Source organism: Rhea americana, unplaced genomic scaffold, assembly GCF_003343005.1.
Source record: "Rhea americana isolate MKP2758 unplaced genomic scaffold, rheAme1 scaffold_84, whole genome shotgun sequence".
Taxonomy (NCBI): domain Eukaryota; kingdom Metazoa; phylum Chordata; class Aves; order Rheiformes; family Rheidae; genus Rhea; species Rhea americana.
Window position 1 is genome coordinate 3,172,690 of NW_028187023.1, and position 8,091 is coordinate 3,180,780.

Below are 8,091 nucleotides of genomic sequence, written 5' to 3' on the forward strand. Positions count from 1 at the left end.
TCTTCTGGCTCTCAGCCCAGGCAGAGGAGCTGTGCCCCGCTGCGTCCTCGGCCAGGCCGCCTTCCCTTAAAGACAAGCTGCTGGCTGTCAGTGGCTCGCTGCTCCCTGCCTGAGCTCCCTGCTCTGTGTGCCAGGGAAAGGGAGCCGGAGGTTTACACCAGGTGATGAGGGAAGCAGGTGTTCGAGGCTCCCACAGTGGTTGTGGTTTCCACACCTTGTCTCCCCTCTCTRGTGCTAGCAGGGACAGCAAGTCCTCCCCTCTGCACCCAGAACTATTTGGCCCTGATTTGGAGCTAAAAGTAGTTCTTCAAGGATAGGATAGTAGTTCTGCAAGGAAGGATACAGGCGTCTGTAATATAAGTGGATTCAGGTCACCTTATTAAGGCAAACAAATTCAATCCCAGTACAAACAAGATAATTGCTTACGGCTTTTTGATATGCGAAGGAAGCAGAACTGTGAATGACCATTGACCTCAGTTTGCAGTAGCTCAATGCTGTGCTTCAAGCAATAAAAATTACAATGTTTGAATGTCTGGTGCCCCATTATATAGAGTGAAACTCTGGCTTTGCATTGCACAGAGGACCACTGCTATCTCTTAGTCATGATGGTTTTGGCTGGGACTGCACAAGTAATCCCTATTGACTTCACTGTGTCAGAAAAAAAGCTGACACAACATTTGGCTGAAGAGATGGAGCTATTTCTGAAGTGACTTRGATGTTCTCATGGTGAGCTGGCAGGCTGTGGCAGACAAAGCTGTGTGAAGGAGGCTGAAATTGGATCTGTTCACCTGCAGTCCAGCTTGAATGCACRTCTTTGCATCCCTTGAGCTGCTAGGAGTGTTTCAAGTGTTCGGATGTTTGTTAGAAGCYTTTTTCTGCTCAAAATGCGGTTGGTCTTTGTAAAATTAGTTGTTCTAAAATACTTGGACTCCAGAAGATAAAATATCAAATATTAATAAATTCAGCACACTATTGGGTAGCATCTGTCAAGAGATGTTCTGAATAATAAAAGAGATTGGAGAGGTGATAGCAGAGCTGGGGGTCAAAGTCCCAGTAAGAAACTATCCTGCTCTAAAGGAAGTGAAGGGAGAAAAGGCRGGCATCAGTATGAGGCTTGAAAAGGAATAATACAGAACCTGGAAACAAGAGCACTTACCTAAGGCTCAGAATAGAGGAAAAGCCTGAGAAGGTAGGCATAAAATCAGAAAGATTAAAACCTAAAAGTACCTATAACTAGCAAGCCATCTAAAATACATGGAGGGAGAAGACAGTTTGTTTTAAAACCGAAGATGACTCAAAACTGTGATGTAAGGAAAGAGGGAGTGCTTAAAGCCTTCTTTGCTGAATACCAGATACTTAGTGTAATTTCAGTTTTTAAAGGGAAAAGAGCACTCCCAGCATGAGGAGGAGAAAGAGCAAGGTAGATGATGTTTAGCAGAATGAAAACAAGGCACGGTGAAGCTCATTCTAGAGAATTCAGAACACTGGCTAGAGTATTTCTGACTCATGTGTCATTGTTTTTGGAGCATCATACAATACATGTGTGATCCCAGAGGACTTAAGGCTGACACAGAAACATCRCCTGAGTAGAGATAAAAAACCTAGAGAATTTTAGACCTGCCATCCTAACATCTCTATGAGAAAATGTACGAGAGTGAACTACTGAACAATTCTGTAATTACTTTGGGACTTATAAGATTGTAAAAAAAAAAATATGGGTTTGTTAAGATTTTTGTTGAGGACAAATCATATCAAACAAACTTGAATCYCTTCTTTGTCAGGATAACTGGCGTCGTGGCTAGGAGCGGAGCAGGAGATATATCTTGACTTGGGTAAGGCTTCTGGCACTGTCCCAGAAGATATTCTCATAACTGAGCTGAGGAAATGCAACATATTTAGACTCACTATACATTGGGTTCAGTGTCAAACACGAGAATTTTCCAGTGAAATCTTCCAGGTGTCGGTCCAGGGTCCAGTTCTATTCAGTATTTTCATCAGCAGCTTTAGGAAATTGCTTTGTTAYAAAATTTCTAGGCGACATCCAGCTTGGAGGGGCTCCAAGACCCTATAAAGCATAGGATCAGAATGCTTGATAAATTGAAGAAATAGTCCAAGTCAACAGGATGAGCTTCAGTGGGGAAGCATGCAACAACCTGCCATGAGGAAGGTGGACTTGAATGCACAAACGCAAAATGAGARTGTGTAAGCAGCAGTCCAGCAGAAAAGACTGGAAGCTGAAAGAAGGGAAAGGAAAGAACCTGAAGAATTTTCCCACATACAAAATGTTCATATGAAAAAGAGAGTGATCAGATGTTTTCTATGTCACTGTGAATAAAACAAGAAAGAAAAGAATTAATAGGGAAAAAAAAAGAAAAAAAGATTTAAGTTTGCTCTTATTTTCTAACCACACTGCTACTGAAGGATAAGAGGCAACGTAATCTAAGACTTTTGRTAGCTTGTTGAACAGTCATGATGTTGGTAAAGATATGGGGGTGGTTTATACAGCATGCTTCAGTGCCAAGGAAATAAAGGAGCCCCACGTGAGCTTTTGTGCTGGGATTTTTCTGTGCACTCCAGTTGTACAAAAAAGTTCTGCACACAAATAGAACCAGCCTTTCTACAACGCAAGCCTCTATTCTTAGACAGCAGAGACCTCTTCCAAGGAACATATTGCTTCATTTTTTACACCCAAAAAGAAAAGCATACCTGGATGGTTTAATTCTTTAATTTACTTAGAATTCTTACCAGTTTCAAAGTACTTCTCAGACCAGTGTTGTTTTTCATTGTATCCTTCAAACTGGGGCAAATTCTCATTGCATTCCTAGCAACAAGTAGCAAGTAGGTCATGATTTTTCCTTTAGCCATATCTACCACTGAGCTTGCCACATGAATGGCATAGCAATAGAATTGACTGGGACATTTGTGAATCCTCAGATATAAGTGCAATATTACCCACAGGRTAATGTAATGAACTCATCAACCTCATGCCTACAGGTTCCGTGTTTAAGCCTAGCCCATGATTTTCTGGAGGGTTGTTTGGGTTTTCCTGAGCAGTAGTAAGGAGGTGTGTGTGGCAGGGAGATGGAGTTGAGCTCCTATGACTGTACCCACCTTCAGGAAGCATTGCAGGATGTCACTCTCTGATCCCACATTTGGGAATGTGGGAATTTAAACCTCAGGCTGGCAGTCTGCCTGGAGGTCAGTAATGCTCCACTGATGCTTTATTTAAGCGGTTCAGTATAATAGCGTCCCAACTGAAGTCCCTCCCCTGCAAGACCGCATATACTATTCAACATTTTCACCAGGACCTCTCTTTTTTCTTTCTCCCAAGTATTGGAAATATTAGCTTGTCACTGCCCTTTCATGGCCCTTTGAAAAGGACTGACTAAGGGAGAGATTTTGATTAAATCAGTTAAGAAATCATAAGCTTTCAAACATAGGGCAAGGAACCTTTATTACTTAATATAAAACCCTCACACAAGTGCACCATTGTTAGGGCTGGAACATCCTGGAAAGCCCCTTTTTTCTTTCTGTACAATTTTAAAACCTCAGATAGAAGTACCTGTGAGAAGAACAAGCCCTCTAGTTAAAGGTCTGTCTAGATTTTTTTCACATTTTCTGGACAAAAGAGAATATTTAAATAACTCAAATGCAATTTTGCATTGCTTTTTTAGCAAGGTAGGGATAGGAATTAGCACTGGACCAGGTTGCCCAGAGAGGCTGTGGAGTCTCCTTCTCTGGAGATATTCCAAGCCCACCTGGATGCAACCCTGTCTAACGTGCTCTAGGTGACCCTTCTGGGCAGGGAAGTTGGACTAGATGATCTCCAGAAGTCCTTTCCAACCTTACCGATTCTGTGATTCTCTGAATTCTCTGTATTTGTGCTTTGTAACAGCCATGTGAAGTGTCAACAGCTCCTTATGTTAAACCAATGAGAAATCAGGACATTCTTCTCCTGTGTTCTTTTTTTCCTCAATAAAAACAGTTTTCTGGGATGCTGAAGAACACAAACTACCCTTAAATATGATCATAGTCTTCTGTTCAGAGAGAAAACAGTGACCAAAAAAAAAGGGGGGGGGGAGAAAAAAAAAAGAAAAAAGAAAAAAGAAAAAAAGAAAAAAGAAAAAGAACCAGCATCCTCACTGAGAACTGATCCTGGACTCATTTCTGGCGACAGCAGTCAGAGATGGCAGCTGCTCTGAGGTCGTGGCTTTCACAGAAATCTTGGAAGGGAAGAAACACCTCTATGGTCTGCTTTTACTAAAGAAAAAAAAAATCCAGGAGGGGTAATGCTAAACCTAATCACTAATCTTAAAAACACCTCCATGTGATGAGGAGGGGTAAGTTTACAGAGAGCTAGAAGTAGGGGAAGTCAGAAGACAGCGTTTCTGAGTCAGGGCAAAATTAAAAGCCTGACGGGTTCTCCATGGACCTTGTGTTGAGTTTACTCAGACTGGTTGCTGATTTTTATTTGTAAACCTGGAAATTCACTCTATCACCATTCCTTTTCTTCTAAGGCTCCTGTGCTGTACTTTCTCACTAGGTAACAAAGTGGTCAGCACTCTGCTGTCAGTGMAAAGTTGATTACAGCCTTAGCAAAGATGTTGCAGAGGGCACCAGTGAGCCAAAGCTGTCACATAGCAGAAGCTGTTTTCTGTTCCCATTGCCACCTTGCTCAGAAACAGTGTTCCCAGGCACACTGGCAGTGTGGCAGTCTTGCAAGGCTGTAAACCTGTTTCCCACCAGATTTAGCACTGCTGTAAAATCCAGAAGGAAAGTTGGAGGCCCATGACAGTTCTGTTCCTCCTTCCTCCAGCCATGTGCAAGGAATGCTTGTAACAGGATGCACTGGGGACACAAACCTTCCTTGCTCCTCGTGGTCTCCAGGGACAGCTGTCTGGTAGAGTCGCCTGTCCCCACAGCAGACACAGACACTGCCCTACTGTCTCTGTTCCATACAGAGACAGTCTGCAGTACAGAGCTGCATATATGCACTCATGGTGTTAATTATCTAAATATTTTAAATAATTCMTTTAAATGTTGGGAATCCTCTTATTCCCTTCCCCCCCCACAAACAGACAATTTAGGAACACTGTCTTCTCTGTTGACTGTTAAGTGGCACCGTCACAGATTTTACTATTTTTAACAAGCTGGCTGCCTATGGCGCACACACACACACAAATGACAATGGTCATTAAAAACATTTTTTTCCTCCATRTAATACTCCAGAGATTGTTGGTGACAAGGGCTGATGGCCAGGGTGGGCCAGGTCTGAGCGCTTGCTGCTCCCATTCATGTGGGCTGACTGTTGCGCCAAAGTCAGGGCTGCAACTCTTCCCTAATAACATTAACCTAGAAAAGCTTTTGTTTGTCTTTTTTCCCCCAAAGAAAGCCGTTGCACTAGGAATGCCCTGCCTCCAGCTAACAACAYAGACTCAACATGTGGCAGAGCATGAGTTGAGCCATCACAGCTTTGACTGATGGCACATTTAAGCATGACCATATATCTTCCTGGCAGCTCTTCCGTTGCCGTCTGTTCCATCACATTTTTAAGGCCTGGATGATGGTCATTCCTCAAAGGTCTTGCTACCTGCYCTTTATCTCACCAGAGCCCAGGTGCTACAGTACTGGGTGCCCTCTGAAATGGCTTTCCAAAGGAAGCRAGACACTCGGCTGGTGAAGGCAGGGGGCAGGTGTCAGCCCACCGTGGTCAAGGGGCAGGATGAGTGAAGCAGACCGTGCAGCTGAGAGGGGAGCTTCTCTTTACAGATGGTGCTGTGAGGTGAGATGGCGCTGCTGTGCCAGGACGGTGGCACAGGGGGTCCTTTCTGATATTGGGGACAAGTGATTTACAGATCAATCCAGTTGCCACAGCTGTGGAATCAGAGGAAATGTGAATAACATAGTAAGAGCATTCTTTATGCTTGTTTGTGCTCATGCCAGAAGAGCCRTGATCACACCAAAAAAACAATAATTAGCAAAAAGGTAACAAATCCCAAGCTTAGAGCTCTAATTGCCCTCATCCCTGGCTTAAAACCTTTGTTCAACAGCTCTAATGAATGTTTAATTTTCACTTGTGTATAACACCTGATGCCTGCTCCCYCTGGGACGGTGCCCTTTGAATATGCACCTGAGCCTCTACACCTGTACTGACTAGGGTGTTTCTGATACAAGCACTGGGGCAGTGGTGGTAACATGCCAGGCCTAAAAGACACCACCACACTCCCAAACCCTTGCAAAAGCAGCTCTAATCCCTCCCCAGCACACTCACTGAAGTCAAAGGCAACGGTTCTGGTTCTACCCTTGGAGCCAGAGTCTGCCTGGCATTACCTCAGTTTCCCAAGAGCTGCTAATAATTCTAGTGGTTGGTGCACGTAACCCCCACCATCAGGAGCAACATGCTCACTGCTATGAGTGGTGGCTCTTGGAGAGCATGAAATGGCCAAAAGGACGACACATGGGAAGTAACAGCAGTTGCATCTCTGTTGCACCCYTTAGCCCAAGATGGTTTCTGGATAACACCCCTGAAGGGCCTCCGTYGCGAAGCACTTAAGTGCTGTTGGCTATCCCAGGAGCAATACGAAGGAGCAGGGAAAGGGCATGAAACCTRTATCGCCTCCAGCTGGCATTGCAGGGAGGTTATAACCCTGTTGGATTCAGCAAGGCAGTGGCCATCTCACTGCAGGGATGCTCCCAGGCTGTGAGGACGCRGCAGACTGTCCTCATGCCCTGAAGTGCAGCTTCTTCTGGTCAAAGAGGCTAAGTTGATAATGGTGTTTGGCACCTCTAAGGTGTCTGAAGTGCTTTTGATGGATATGGGGCAATGATGGTGCATAGCACTGAAATGAATATCTTTTGGAGAGYGGAAGAGAGACAGAGGGGGAGTAGGTAGCGGAGAAGATGAGTGGCGCTTTTGGGACCATGACGGGTTATGCCAGCTCTCTGGCCACTGTGAGGGAGCTGCATGCAGARGTCAGCCTCTCTGCAGCCAGCTCTACCAGGGGCTGTATTTCCCACCGCACAGTTCCCAACCCGTATTTCTTCCCTCCCTGCCTCCACTTGCACTGGCACTGAGAGTTAGCCTTGTCCCTTGACTCTCTGCTAGCCCGCCACCTTGCACTGATCTCCTCACACTCCAGGAAAGCATTTGTCCCTGGACAGGGCTCTGTTCCCACCAGGGCTGTGCACCATGCCAACACCCACCTGCTGCTGAAAGCCACTTCTGAGGCCACTTCTCACTTGAGGTCCACTGTAAAGGCCACCCATGTCCTGTGGCCTTTTTATGCTGCTTCGGGGGCCAGAGACCCAAATACAAGTGCAAAAAAGCAGACAGTGGTGACTGCTGGGTGACTGGGCACTGGGAAAGGCARTGGTACAGCACTGGCTGCATCTAGGACACGATTCCCTTCTGCATTGAAGTGTTCATGAAAAGGTGACTTCTCTTTATACAACTGTTTTTCCACCCGGAGGCCGATTTTGACTGCAGTAGATGAGGCTGTGCACCGTGCACCAGCACCACCAAGGCCCGGCTCTGACCTGCCCGTCGCACGCAGCCTGTCCCCGAGTGGCAGGCACAGCGTAGGAAAAAAAACCACGGCCGTGCGGCGCCGCCTTGCAYCGTCTCCGAAGCCGAGGCAAACGGCTTCGGCAGTGAGCGCGCAGCCCCGGCAGCAGCCGCCTCCTCGGTGGGAGCCCCCGGCAGCCGCGCGCTCCCCACTGCCTCCAGSCGGCCCCGTGAGGGCCCGAGGGAGCCTGCATGACTGGAGAGGGGGAGGCGAGCCGTGCGCCCTGGGAAGCAAGGAGGCTACAGGAGAAGGAAGGAAGGCGGCTTTTACGACAGACTGCGCCGCGAAGCCGGCAGGAAAAAGAAAAACCAAGCGTGAGGAACGACGCCGATGAGAGCAGGGCGCACGCCAAATATCGAAGCAGCAAAAGCTCCTGGGGGCAGAACCGCCAGGCCGCAACTGCTGCCGGCCTCTTCCAGCAAACCGGAGCTGCGATGGCCGGGGCGGAGAGGAGGGAAGCAAGCACAGCTACCGCGAACGGGTCCGTGCACCGTCCCAGACACCGAAGCGGGCAAACACACAAGGA